This window comes from Lonchura striata, chromosome 4 (assembly GCF_050655825.1).
Source record: "Lonchura striata isolate lonStrDom1 chromosome 4, ASM5065582v1, whole genome shotgun sequence".
Classification (NCBI taxonomy): domain Eukaryota; kingdom Metazoa; phylum Chordata; class Aves; order Passeriformes; family Estrildidae; genus Lonchura; species Lonchura striata.
Window position 1 is genome coordinate 75,472,644 of NC_140706.1, and position 14,601 is coordinate 75,487,244.

Here is a 14,601-nt window from a genome sequence, read left to right on the forward strand (position 1 = left end):
CGGCGAGCGGGGCGGTGTCTGTGAGTGAGGGGAGGGCTGGAGGCGGCTCCGCGGGCCGAGGGCGGCCGGGGCCGGTGCCGGCGGGCGGCGGAGGCGCGGTCGCAGCGCTCCCGGGCCGCGGCCGAGCGGCATCGGAGCAGGGCTGCGCCGCCTTTCCCGGCCCCGCGCCCCTCTCCAGACGCCGGGAGCGGCCGCGTGCCGGAAAATGCCGCCGGGGCGGCGGAGCGGGGCCCTGGCTCTGCCCGCCCCTCCTGCCGCCCTCCCTGGAATGGTTCGAGGCGTTATGGGTTTATTGAGGTAGAAACATTTATCTTGTTGTTACTAATTTAAGGGTTTTTTTTTTGTTGGTGTTTTTTTGTTGTTGTTTGGTTGGTTGGTTTTATCTTCGGTTTTGTTTTGTTTTGGGTTTTTTTGGGGGGGGAATCTAGAAAGATACCTTGTGTTCCTGGAATGTTGCATTCTACCTCTGTTGTTTTCCCAGTTAGTCTGGATCCTCTGCTTACGTTTTTCCCTTCACTTATTAGATTTCGTGGATATGCTGGCTGTTCTGATGGAGGGCAGTGATGGTTTAGATCAAGAAGTTGGGTTCTCTTTAAATGAAGATGTGATTATCCAAACAGTTCCCTGCAGTGCTGTTGCCCCTGCTGCATTAGCAGCCAGGAATATGCTGTTGCTTCAGTCTGAAAATGGAACAGGTACTGGGTTTTTTCTTATGTTTTGTGTCATTTCCAGCAATGGAGTGAAAGTAGGAGAAGGAGAAGATTTTAATTGCATTCATCCATACAGATGTCTTTTGTGGACCCATTTGGGCTAGTTGACTAAATCTGGCATAAAAGATAGCACAGAGATTTTAACTGTTGAAAAACTCTGAGCAGGAAGTGTTCCCACAGTGCAAGAATCCTTTGAGTCAGGGTGCTTTAATACTGTAATTCATAAGTTGTCTAGAGGAGGAATAGAAGAAAGTTAAACTAAGCTACCTTTTCAGGAAGAAGAACTAAACCTCATTAGAAGTCTGTATGGACACTCATTCTGCAAATTAAAGGAGCAGGAAGGAAGGCAATTGATGGTGCTTCAATTCTCCATCAGAGGCCTAAGACAAATGTCTCTTAACAGATTTCTTAATTCAGTTAGTGTATTTTCATTTCCCTGAATGACTCCAGGTAGACAAAGGCACAAGGGAATAGTGGGTTTTGAATAGCCCAGGATACTGCAGGTGGAGCTCCTCAGGAGGTGGCACGTGCTTTTTGGCTGTTGCCACAAACCATGGAGCTTTGAGCCATCCCAGGTGCCAGCAGCACCCTGAGCAGTGCTTACCAGCACCTGGCACTGGTAAACATTCCTGGCACAAAGGATTTTCTCTCTGTGGCCGAGCTGTGTCCGTGCAGGTAGCAGGGACAGCCATGCCATGGTCAGGGTTGCTGCTGCAGCACGTCCCATTGTGTCCTGGTAGGATTCGCTGAGCGCTAGTCACAAGAAGAGTGTCTAAAGTGATTTCTAAGAGAAAAGCTGCACGGGGTCAAACACGATCTTTCCTGTGGTTTTTGTAGCCAGATCACCGTCGGTTCCCAGCACTGAACCAGGGCAGGGTGTGCCGTAGCTTGGCTCGTCCCTGAACGGGTGCCACCGTGCCTCTCCCTTCTTTACTGCCCAAAGCTTTGTGTCCAGGCACAAGGGGAGTAGAGAAGCTTCCTGCCAGGAGATTGAGAGGCAGCCCGTGTGCTCATTCTTCTGTTCCATGAGCCTTTCCTGGCAGAGACGGGGCTGCATGGCGCTCCCTGCATTTGCAGCACTGGTACTTGCTGATAGCACAGCTTCTTCTCCCATCCTCTTGCTGGCTGCGAGGTCCTGTTACCTTCCCTCATGTTACCTTCTGGCTCTTTTCATCCCTAACTGAATTTAGTTTTCCCTTGGGAGTGATCCCTGGGCTTCTGGTGCTTGCCCGTTTCTCTCTGCATGCTATATAATTTTATTGTTCTGGGAAGACTTAAGTTTCCGCTTAAGCTAACAGGGTGATCAAAAAAATGTATATAAAATGTCTTAGCTTTGGCCTTCTCTGCCGCAGGTGCACTGAGAAGGGAAAGAATTGTGAAAGGTATGGAGCTGCCTTCTCTGGCGTACCACCAAGCCCCCATCCCCAGGCTTCTGCTCTCCTGCTCTCTGGTTTCCAGTGCAGAATCAGCTGCCCACGGGTGCAGCGTGGTGACAGTGCACTGGTGGCACAACTGCTCTGTGGTGTATTTCTTCCAGAAATAAAAAGGGCTAATTTCTTGTAATTTGCCAAAGAGAGGGGAATGATGGAATGAGTCTCTTGGAGGCATCTTTTCTCCCGTGGTCAGTAGACACTGTTACTTGCCTTCTGTCAGTAATTTCACAGTCTTACCCTTCATTTTGTTGCAGATGCAGAAGAAACAGCTATGTAACAAGGTGCTATGTGACGCGTGCTGTGAAATTCATTAACTTGCCGCTACCTGATTATTGCAAGCAATGGAAAGGTAAAGAGATAATGGTGTTAGTAGAGCAGGGCTCGGATCACATTATTTGATTTAAACCATTATCTGTTGTGAATCTTCTGTTACCAGTGAGCTACACGGCAGTGGCAGCAAAACTTGTGTAGCACACGGGTACGGTGATGTGCCAGATTGTGCCAGCTGTGTGGGCAGCTCTGCCCAGTGCCCCCAGTTGTGGCTTTGGCATGATCCCCAAGTGGCTGGCCATGGCTGTGCTTTGGCTGAGAATGGCCATCCACCAAGAAGAGGGTGGAAGCTGTGGCAGGTACCCAGAGAGGGAACGTGCTCTTGAGAGTGGCTCCAGAGGCCTCTGGTTTGAAGTCATTAGGCAGAGCCTTGTGCTTTGGTGCTTTTCTGATCCACAGTCAAAGCAAAAAGCAAGGGTACTTCCTCTGACAAGAGGAAGAGCCATCATTTAGCCTGGCTGAAATCTGTCAGAAAAGTGCTTTGCAAAATGCGGTTGTACTTGGAGTGGCTATTGCATAAAACAGATGAAATTTTGCTTGAGGAAGAACTCAGAACTGTCAGCTGCTTGTGCTACTGGACACCAGATATCCCTAAGCCTCCTTCATTGCTAGACAAGAGTCTTCTTGCATGAGCACTGCATAAACACAGTGAAGGCATGGTCTCTGCACTACAGATTGTGCAGCCTGATACATGAGAGTAGATGTATCTGGATGGACAAACGGGGAATGGCAAGAAACAAGGAGAGAAATATCACAAAAGTGATTTTATGACTGTTAAAATAATAATATATCAATGACCTGAGTGGTCAGAAGTCCCCTAGAGGCTTCCTTGTTGTCTTGTCGGTTGATTGTTGGGCTCCAAGAAAAAAATACTTCCCTCATTCCTTCTGTATCACTCATGAGCCTTGTTTAGGTGAAGAGAAGAAAGCCTTGGAACAAGCAGTGAGACATTTCTCTTGTTTCTCCTCTGAACACATGAGAGCAGACGTCCAGGCAGTATGAAGTTAATGCAGGTCTGCTAAAGCCCTTGTGCAGTAAAGATGGAATTGGGCAATAGTTGATGATTGGCTGTACAGCATGTGCATCTGTCTCTTCAAAGGCAGATGGAGGACTGCAGATCTCCATCCAGAATGTGACCCACAGTGTAACCGGGAGCATATGCTGTGCCATTGGTGATGCATGTGACAAGGACTAGTGGCCCATTTGTCTGCAGCTTGTCCCCATATGATTTCTTGCATGCCCCGTGGCAGGGCTGGTCTGTGTTACTCAGGTTCCAGAAGGCTGCGATGCAGTGAGAGTGGCATAACAAGTAGTTCTGACCTGTAAGGGCACTGGTTCCCAAATGCCTCCCAAGCAAGGCTGCTGCTCTCTCTTTGGCTATGCCAAGCAGCACATCTTGCTGCATATGTGGTCACCAGGGTGTGCAGATTGCACTGCACCAAAAGTCTCCGCCACCAGTGCTGGCTGAATAATGTATTTTCACAACAGATGTTATTCTGCATCTGCCTTGTGACTTTTAATTTCCGTTTTCTCTGGCAGCTTTTGGGCAATGTTTGTTATCCAGTATGTGCCAGATTATCACCATTGCCTGAGTGTTTCTTTTTGTCAGATTGAGTTTTCCTTTTCTCCAAGGAATTTGCGGCTTTTAAGCAGAAAATAGTTACATTTCTTAGCTGTTTGCCTGTGTGGTTAAAACAGGGCAATGCATGAGGCCAGGACCTTGCTTTGCTTTCAGAACTGATCCTGTCAATGCTTCCTGGCAGTGTTTCCTTTCGCACAGCACCAGGTCAGGACTGTTTCAGCATTTTGCTGGTAGTCAAGGGTGAGTCCAGCCATCCAGGTTGCCCCTGCTGTCCCCATATGGAGGATGCTCCAGCAGACTGAGGTCAGAGTGTGTTATGTGGCCGTGAGCTGAGCCATACACAGTCACTTCTTGTCTCTGGGCAGAGGACTTTGCTCCTCTGTTCCATTAAGTTACCAAGAGTGATCGTAGCTGAAGTTAATTTGTTAAATAATCCAGAAGTTTGCCTTTTCCTCCTTTCTTTCCTGAGTTCAGAAGTTGGTAACCTAAGCACCCAGCCGTGCTGTGCATCCCTTAGTGCTGTGTCTGTTACTGGCAGGGCTTGGGGCTTGGGTCCGGAAGATCTGGTTTGTTTGTTCCCCTGGGTCTGGAGGAATACAGATTTTATTTATTTTGGTGTTTTTTTTTTTTTTCCTTTAAAAGCTATCCAGCAGTTTGTCGGTTGAAGCAGAAGACAATCCTTTGCACCGATACGTACTCATGTGCACATGCTGATCAGCTGAGGTGTTAATGCTCAAGGTGAGTGCTCCAGCATTTAATCAATGACCAGTCATTGATTTAGCACATCCACAAGTTTCAGGAAGTAGTTCCTCCATTGCATCCAGCTTTTAGAGTACCTTTAGACACTAGAGATACTTTTTAATGTGTGCCTAAAATTCTCTATCCTAATTCAGTCAGACTGCCCAATGATACGGGCTGAACTGTCAGCAGCCTAAATAGCATTTCATGGCTGTCATTGTGGTTGGGGAATTGCTTCATGTCTGGGTTTCTTGCCAGAGCCTGAGGAAAGGAAGTAGCCAAGACCAGGTGAGAAGCGGTGTAAGGTAGGCGATTAATTTCTGGATTCCTTTGCCACTCACAGAGCAGCTGCTAATGGGCTGGGCTTGGGGAGTCTGGTTTACAGGCACTTGGAAGTGCTGATACCATCTGGTGAAATGTTAGGTGTCTTTTTAAGAGAAAAAAATGAAAGTGTTTCTGTTACAACGCTGAATAAAGAGCCTGGGCGCAGCAGGGACTGCCTAGTAGCAGAGGGGCAGAGGCTGCAGGCAGGTTTGTATCCTCCATGGAGTTGGAGCAATGGCAGGATTACTTGCCTGCATGTTCACTGCTTTGAGGGAGAAACAGGGTGGGAGAAATTAATGTAATAGGGAACAGAAGCACAGACTTGAGACTGTGCTTATTTCGTTGCCGTGGTGAAATAAAGCAGGGACATTTGATGATTTTTTTAAAATGTATTTATTTAAAGAAAAACATGTGGCAAATCTTATCAGAAGAGTTTAGGTTTCTGGCAGCTTTACAAGTCTGGTACCCTGTGCCTACGTACAGTATTAATAATGGCTTTGCAGTATTTTTGGTTAAAATTTACGTTCATTAAAAATTCTTCAAAGCACTCCATAATTGGTGGGCAGCATATGAAAGGTTTATGAACATTGAACATGTTTTACAGTTACCTTTGAGAAGGACCCTTTACATCCGTGAATGCCTGCCTGAGGTGGCCTCTGCTTTAGGACTTTAAAGCTTAAAGAAATCCTATATACAGAAGAAATTCGTCCCTGTTACGGTGGCGAGGCCCCAGCAGAGGTTGCCCAGAGAAGCTGAGGCAGCCCCACCCGTGGAATTGTCCAAGGCCAGGTTGGATGGGGTTTGGAACAACCTGCTCTAGTGGAAGGTGTCCCTGCAGGGGATGGGATGAGAAAAGCTTTGGGGTCCCTTCCAACCCAAACCATTCTCTGATTCTACGATTGTACATGTTGAAAAAGGAGGCTGTGGCTTTATGTGCTTAGGTACAAACCTCCCACCGATTCTTCTGAACATACCTGTTTAGTCATTTATTCTTTCCTTTGTGCTTTCACAAGAAGCCCTTGTGCCCTTCAAAATCTCCGTAGGAGTTTGTGGTCAGTTTCCAGAATAAACAGGGATGGAAACCCGAGCAGTTTGGTGCATCCCTACTTGCTGCTGGAATGATTGTGCCTTTGACTGACGGGGTTTTGTTCCTAAACACAAGAAAAGTTTTATTCCAGTGCCACACTCAAGCGTAGCAGTGGGGCCGTGTGCGTGGCTGACCCAGCAGATGGGGCAGTGTCTTCATAAAGTAAATATATAGTAGCAGTCCTTAAGGATGTGGCCCTTCTGGGAGTGCTGGCATGTTTACATATCAAAACCATTTACAGAGAGGGACCTTTTAATGCAGTCGAACTGCTACGGAAAAATTTTGGTTTCAAGACCATTTAATTAAGGTTAATGAAGTCTGGGACTTGGGCACTGTATCTCGTGCAGTAACGCACGTCTCTGTTCTTGATAGATGTCTTCCATTTGCAACAGTAGTTACATACTGGGGACTCAAATCCCCATTGTCCCCATGCCTTCAGAGTAGGGCAGGCTCTTGTCTTAATTTTACATTATAATCCTTTCCAAATGGAGACATAATGACATAATTCATTGTTGCATTTTGAAACAGTGTGGTCAGCGTGAGGATTTGATCGAGCAGTTCCACTCTTCCAAAAGTACTAAGGTGCTTGCAGATATTTGATATTGAGCTATTTTGGCTCTCAATTGCAAAATGAATAGGTCAGGCAAGGCCTTTGAAAGGAACTTAATAGATACATCTCACAGTCACAGAGAAGCAGGAAACTCTTCTGCTAAAATGAGCCTGGGTTTGTGAAAGGTCGCAGTTAACCTTTTAAAGTAAGTTTTTGCAGGTCTGCAGAGCAAATACTGCATTTTTAATGGGTATGGGTAGAATCTCTGTTTTACTGATAATATGCTCCAAGTTTTATTTTTTCTCCAAATTGTAACAGAGCTTCTTGTAAGCTAAGCAGCCAGCCTTAAGGCTTTTGCTTTATTGCTTCACAGTGAATTACTGAAATAGCAAGGCATTGAGCAGTAAGTACAAGAAGCAGCATAAGCTGCCAAAATAGCAGCAAAATACTTTATTACTGTTGTTATTATTATTATTATTACTATTGGTGACTTTTAAGTGCTGTCATCATTTTTTCAGAGACTGTTGTGACACAAATAGCCACCCAAGTTGGCTTAACTTAAAAGTTCATTTTGTTTGCCTCTATAAGCACCAATCACTTAGAAATTTGGGGAAGGGTCTAAAAAGGACTTCATATAGATACCGGTGTAGGTGGGTGTACAGATGTCTGTACATATTTAGCTATCTATTTATCTATCTTTACATACAGATACATGAAACATTTATAATAACTATACTTTCCTCCATTCCTAAGCTGCTCCCAGAAGTGCTTTTCTGCTGAATTTGGTGTTGCACATGTGACACGGGGGATGGGTTAGAAACCTCTGGTGGGGAGACAGGAGTTCAAATGCAGTCTTGGGCCTGGCATCTAAACCAAAACAAATTTCTTCCAGGCTCCTAAAGCTTGCTCTGAGCCAACAGACACTTCTCTAGGCTACGTGGGCTGGGGTTCTCAGTAAATAAGTGACAGTGTCATTGCATCATATGGAAAGTTTAGATTGGGAAAGCTGAAATTGTCCTCGCTAAACGTTGGCATGTCCTTGTATTTGATAACATAGAGGCCCAGAGGATGTTTGTCATTGAGTGTCACAGCAGGAAGGAATGCAGGAAAAACCCCTCTTTGGTGGGGTCAGGACAGGATCTGCACCCTGTTATGCTCCTGCCCTGACAGAAGCTCAGCAAGCTCCTGTTGCTCCGTCAGGCCCCTGCAGGAAAGCTTTGAACAATGGTCAATGCAGGAGAGATGTCACAGGTGATGGAGCGTGTTTGTGCCAAGGCACAGTGCAGAAGTGAGCCCTGGCTCCAGTGAATGCCACGTATTTTTATGAGTTTTCAGTGTGTTTTCAAAAGTATCCCTTGGAATGCAGAACTGAGGATTAAAACTAATAGCTGGCTGTGTCAATACTGAGTGGTTTTACTCTGTAATGGTAGAATTCAGTGGCCTCTTCACTTCAAAGGTGTCAACTGAAAGATGTTGTGATGAAAAAGAGGTGGAGATGAACAGTGCTTTGAGAGAGCAGAAATGAAGGTTGCGGGCAATACTGAAGAAGAAGCAGATGCAGGTGGTGAGGGAGTTGGATTTTTGCGAGAAGAGAGTGTTTCTCAGGAGCAGAGAGCCAGCGGGCTCTCCGGGGACAGCAGTGCTGGGGATGAGGTGAGTCTGTGCCCTGCACAGCTCCCTGGCCCCGTGATGGAGAGTTGTCCCAGTGGCTGTAGCTTGGGGGCCGAGTCTCCATCCTCTCAGTTTACCATGGGAGCCTATCCCAGCCCAGCAGAGCTCCTGGAAATCTCCCTGTATTCCTGCTTAGACTCTGGTCTTTGGTTTGGTCTGGGCAGTGCCCGGTGCTTTGCTCAGGGACCGTCCAGCCTTGCCCTGTACTTGCACTGCTGACCCCAGCATTTGCCACACTCTTCCCCGGGCTTTGATTGTGTTTCTGGACTCAAAGCTGTGCTTCTGACACTCGGTTTCCTTTGGCCTCGCTATGTGTTAGCTCAGTCTTTTGCTACCAGCCTGCTTCCCTGCTCAAGATTTCAATTGCTGGAGAGATGTGCAGACTCCCTGTAGAGCGTAGATTGGAGAAGCTCAGAAGCCATCTGAGGGCCTCCCCCAGAAATAAGCCAAGGGTTTGGTGCCTGTTTAGCTTCTCCGTGTTTGGCAAGTTCAGCTGTGCAGCCTGCCCTACAAGCAGGCATTTAAGCTAGATCATACTCAGAAGTCTCTCTTAGGCAGAGATAAATAATTGCTTCTACACTCAAGTCTCCCACCTCAGCCTGGGAACACAAGATGTGGGGCAGAATCAGTGAGGAGGGACCCGACACCAACTGCCTGAAACGCACGATATACCCTCAGAGAATGCAGCTGCAGTGGCTGAGGGGATCTTTGAGGTCCAGGAAATGAAATGTCTTAGGAACAGGCTATCAGACTGTCCCTCTGGAATTGCAGCTAAATTTAGGTTGCAGATTATCAGAGCATCCATTTGGTCTCTCCCTGGCCATGGCAATGCCTGCACAATTCCACAGCACATTCAAGAGGATGTTAGCAACTTGCTCAGTCTGAGGATCATCTGTTTCCTACCGATGGGTCTTTGCCCACCCTCTCCTTGCTGGAGGGCATGAGGAGCCCTCAGTCTCAAGGAGCTCTTGCCTTTTTTGGCCCTGTGGAAACCACAGGAGAGAGTGGAGCTCTTGCTGAAATTGGATCCAGTATATTACAGGAGTGATGACTTCCAAAAGTGTCCTAAGGTGGTACAAGTCAGCATGCTGGCACCCTCAGTCTCTGCCCTCATTATTTCTGACAAACACTGTTCTGTTTCCTCAATTATTCTTGTATTTGGAGAAAAAGAGTGTTCACAGCCTTGTTCTAAGGACACGGTGCAGGGATAAAGATAAGTTTCAAACCATTACGTAAGAATATATAACATAACCCCAAACGTAAGAAACACAGTGGATCATATAGTGCCTCCACACACCTTCTTCCCTCAAGGAACTTTAAATGTTTTAAGAGTCATAAGCATATTTAATTACTGGGGAATGTTTAAGCACAGTTTCTTGCAAAGGAGGAAAGAAGAGGACTGCTAGGATCCTTCCCGCTGGAGGTTTTGCGTGGTTAGTGCCTTCTGCTCTGATGGAAGGCCTTGGTATAGAGGATTCCTCTGGCGGAATCCTCTGGTATGCTGGCAATTAATTAACTTTTCCTACCTTGCACACATGGAGATAGCGAACAAAAATCCTCCTCTATTTGTGTCAGAAGGTTATTGAGAGACTGGGTTCGAGAGAGTGACTGCCTAAGAGAAATTCTCCTAGCAGCCACCTCAGAAAGCCTCAAGAAGGAAGCAGCCTTGGCTTCAGTGTTCCCACTTGTCCAGCACAGGCACCTGGCGTGGGTTGGCTTCACCTTCTCACAGGCACGGTGAGGGGCACTGCCTGTCCTGGGGCGCTGGGGCACTGCAGCCCAGCACATCCAATTGGCTTTTACATTTCCAGCTCTTAGGAGTGAGTTCTTCAAAGTCACAGCTCTAGCAGCAGCAGGAGAAAAATCTAGAGGCTTTCATGAGCAGCACTTAGGCTCTGCAGAAAACAGAGTCCAAGGCCACTTCACTAGGACTACTCTGGAGAAGGACAGAAAAGAGAAATTCAGCCTAGCCTCACCCCCACGACTTTGATTACCAGCTGAGGTAGGGTTAAATGAGTATTTAAAGAGGTTGGGTTCACTGACACCTGCTGGGATGCATTACCTCTTGTTAGGATGAACTAAGAGTTCTGCTGAGCTGAAGTAAAAGGCTTATATTTGTCCTCTTTGGGATGAAGGGGCTCTCAGTTGGCTTCAGTTCTTGTAAGTTGCCCTGATGATGCTGTAATGGAACAGGCTGACCTGTGGTTTAGAGCTTGCTGAATTAAATTAATCACAGGTGACAAATGCAGTGTCCACAGAAGTCCCTCTCTGCCTGCTGAGCTGCAGCTCTACTTTGGAGGGTAATGAGTAAGTAAGGAATAAACGCATTTTGACTTTCAGGGTTCGAGCTGCACTTCCAGCTTTTTTAATTAAATAAAACATTATAAACTCAGCAGGCTTGCTCTGAAGACCCTGGAAATCACAAAATTATTAAGGTTGAAAGGGACCCACCAGTGGAGTCATCTTGTACAATGTCCCTGCTCAAGCAGGAGGAAAATGTCTGAAATCAGAGTTCAGTTCCCTATTGCAACAGTGGTAGGGTGGAATTTTGTCTCTTTTTCGAGTTTATGTTAAAAGGTGTAGGCAGCTGTGATGGAAAATTGTAAAACTGGACGTCTTGCTGACCAAGCCCAGTGTTCCTTGACTTTAAATGCTGCACAGATATGAGACTACCTAAGTTTGTGATCCTCCTGCTAGTAATCCGAGTGCAAGTGTGTCAGGGATATGGAAGTCCTAGAGACCAAGCACTGAGTCATTACAAAGGAGAAATACATGTCAAAGAGAATCGTGCAGGTTCTTGCCAAAATGTATTTATTAAGAGATGGACCCTGAATTTTTCAAATCCTGCTGTAGGGCAGTGTCACTTGGGCTTTGCCCTAAGGTGGAATTCTGAGTATGCCAGGTATTCCTCTTTATTCCTCCCACTGTTAGGATAAACTGTGGCACTTTGTGTCCTAATCCAAGAATCAAAAGCTGTTCTTTCCCTGGCTGGGACGGGTTCCTCAGTCCTATGAGGGTAATACAGAGCAACAGACAGCACTCAAAGCTCCTGTCATATGGCACTGCAGGGTGCACATTGTGCAAGCAAAAGGAAGAACTGGAGACTATAGGAGATCAACCTAATGAACAGCTCCTGAGCTCTGCGGAGAAGTGATACAGCTCCCTGGAGCACTGCTGGAAGTCGCAGAATAATTGGCTGCAAATAATGCTGTCCAAATGGAGGGCTTTTCTGTCACAGAAATGGAGAAAATGACTTTCATTATTCAGTTAGCTCCTGGCACGCTGGTTTCAGTGGTGCTTTTGACGCAATCTGAGCCTCCAAGGTGTGGTACCAGAAGAGGTGTTGCCAGCTTCTCCTAAGGCCACCATACAGACATGCGAGTATGTGAAAGTAACTGATAGCTCTAGCTCTAGTTCTGGTTAGAGATGTAGGGAATGCCCCTTTACTATGATAATATGCTGTAAGAGCATCTTCAAAAGGAAGGTGTCAGAAATTCTTTAGTGTTATTTTTGTGCTGTGGTCTGCAGAGGTGTAGCTGTCATTCCAGAACTATTTTTGTTTTGATGGTTTGAGACATTGTGGGTTTGAGTCAGGAATAATTTTTTGTTAAGTTTATTTGTGATATTTAAAAACCCAGCTCCACGTGGGCCTGGATGCTGATCCCTTTTGCTGGTCAGTGAGAGCATCTGGCAGCTCATATTTCCAAGTGCTTTATTTAACAGGAAGCTGGTTTGTTCCTTCTTGTGAGTAGGATCGTTGGCTTTGCATGGGCAAAGCCACTCCGGAATTTCAGGCTAAGAAAAGAGTTAGGGAACTCTTTTCAAACATAGTCCTGGAGAGGTAGCAAGCAGCTTGGCTTGGTGATCCTGTGGGGAAATAGAAGAATATCTGTTCTGATTTTTGTCTTCTCTTTCTTCCACAGCTGATTCTGTATCCCTGACTTCCCTTCACGTCAGGGACACGTGGCTTGGAGCACAGGAGCTGGATTTGTCACTTAGCTGCGGCAGGTTGGTGCAGGTAACGAATTACAGGTGACTTGGAAACTGGGGAACAAAGGGAAGGATCTGTTATGTCTCTTAGCAAAAAAATTGGCTCCATCAGGGCATTAATTCAGGGGACTGACACTTCACCTTTAACGTTCTGTCCTGCTCCATCCTCATCGCCGTGAGCCATGAGAGCCTCCTGAGCTGTTCTCCTATAGACCTACCTTGCCTGGTCAAAAAACAAATCAGTATTTTATTACTGGGTGCAAACTCGGGGGGAAGATTTTATTCAACATCTCTCAGTGGGACCTTAAAGCTCCAAATTCCCTTTTCTGGAACACTTTGAGAAACAATATTACTTCTGTAATTTTTATTACAGGCATTTTTATCTTTTTGAAGAACCAAAAAGACTGCATGCGTGTGCCCTTCATATCCATCCTCTGTCTAATACAGGACAGGAGAAGAAGGCTGCAGAGCTTCCTACACTGGGGTGTAAGTAGCCAGTATGAATAGAAGACTGGGCTAGGGAATTAGGACGGTTTGCTTGGGTTTAAAAAGCTTGAATGGCACTTCAAGACATTTATGTCAGACATGGTTTGTTTTTATTACCCTTTTTTTAATTTTAAAAAAAAAACCACACACACAAAAAAACCACAAACCAAACCAAAACAAAACCCTAATCCATCCCTGCTGCTGCGATGTGGGACCAAAACCCGCGTTCCCTGCGCTCGGAACAGGTGAGGGGTGGAACTAAAGCCCAAAGGATTTTCTGCTCAGTGACTGTAGCTGAGTTTTATTGGGAGCTCTCTGGGAAATCTGGCACATCGTTCGGGGATGTGGCCGTGAGGGGAGCGGAGCCCAGCTGCAAACAGGCAGTGCCGGAGCGAGAACCTCTGCAATGCAAACCGGGCTTTCTTCCGTGGAATCCCGGCTGTGTGCTGCCCCAGGGCCTTTGTACAAATAGCGTCACCGGAGCTGCACGTTCCTTGTGATGTGGATGGGATTTAGGGGGGGTTCAATAAAAAGGAGATGCAAAATGAGGGAATTGCTTTTACGTGTAACTATTCTTGTCCTAGAGGAGCCATCAGCTCTGTCCCGAGAGCTGAGTTACGAGTGTGTGTGTTGAAAGAGCCGCAAGCCTTTAGGGGCTGCAGTTTGTGTGCCCTGTGCTGAGGTGCCCTGAGGAAATGTGTGAGCCGGAGGGAGCCGGGGCCGGGCGGAGGGAGCCGAGCTGTGGGAATGGGCGAATGGAGGCGGGTGCGGGCGGGACTAGGCGAGCGTGGGCGAAAGCGGCCGAAAGGGGCCGAGGAGGCGAGCGGAGCCGAGCTTTGCCGAGTTCAGCCGAGGCGAGCCGAGCTTTGCCGAAGAGGCGAATGGAGGCGAATGCGGCCGGAAATAGCCGAGCGTGGCCGACAGTAGCCGAAGCTGGCCGAGGAGCCGAGTGCAGCCGAACGGAGCCGAGCTCTGCCGAGCGCAGCAGCCCGGGCCGGGCGGGGCGGGGCGCCGGGGCGCTGGGAGGCATCCCCCTACTGTCCCTCTCTCTCCCGCTCCATCCTCCTGCCCGTATTCCCCTGAGTGTACCCTCTCTTTCCCCCGTTTCCGTGTCCCCCCCAAACCCGGCTCCTTCCTGTCCTGTCCTGTCCCTGCCCCGCTGCTCCGTTCCATTCCCCCTCTCTCCCTCCTCTGTGCCCCGTCCCTCTTGCTGCCCTGCCGGCCTTTCCCTTCCCCGCCCGCTTTCCTCCGCAGCCCGACCTCCCTCCCCGCCCTTTCGCATGTCCCGCTCTCCCTCCTCTCTTCCCGTCGCCCCTTCGCTTCTTTCCCCCGCAGCCGCGGGGCTCGGGGCGCCGGAGAATAAAGCCCCGAGGGCCGGAGCCCGGCGCCCCCCGGGCCTTGCGGGAGTCCCCGCACGGGGCCGGGGCTCTCGGCGGATCCCCCGCGCCGCTCGGACCCCGCCCCGGCGCTGCCGGACCTGCGGCTCCGCCGGCATCGCGCTGCGAGCGGCCCCCGCTCCGTGCCGTGCCGGCCGTGCCGCGTCCCCGCCGCCTCTGCCGCTCCCTCTTTCTGCCCCTGGCCCGCGACAGCGAGGCGGGGCGGGAGCTTCGAGCCTTCTGGGGGCTGTCCCCCCCTTTCTTGTTGCGGCGGAGTCCCTTTCTGGGGGATGGAGGTGTGGGAAGGGCTGGAAGGGAGTGCTG

The 14,601-nt window shown here is 48.3% G+C and overlaps 1 protein-coding gene and 1 long non-coding RNA gene across 2 annotated transcripts in view; both read left to right on the forward strand.

Moving 5' to 3' along the window:
* Positions 1–202: 202 nt before the first annotated feature.
* The window catches only part of LOC144248920 (UBX domain-containing protein 1-like), a 59,259-nt gene continuing 44,860 nt past the window's right edge, over positions 203–14,601 (forward strand). Inside the window, exon 1 of the transcript XR_014955029.1 lies at positions 203–297. The gene's annotated coding sequence lies outside the window, so the exon portion shown is untranslated. The remainder of the gene's footprint in view (positions 298–14,601) is intronic.
* On the forward strand, positions 12,353–12,988 carry LOC146767737 (uncharacterized). Its single transcript, XR_014955270.1, has 2 exons — positions 12,353–12,443; positions 12,789–12,988. It is a non-coding gene; the product is annotated as an uncharacterized LOC146767737 (long non-coding RNA).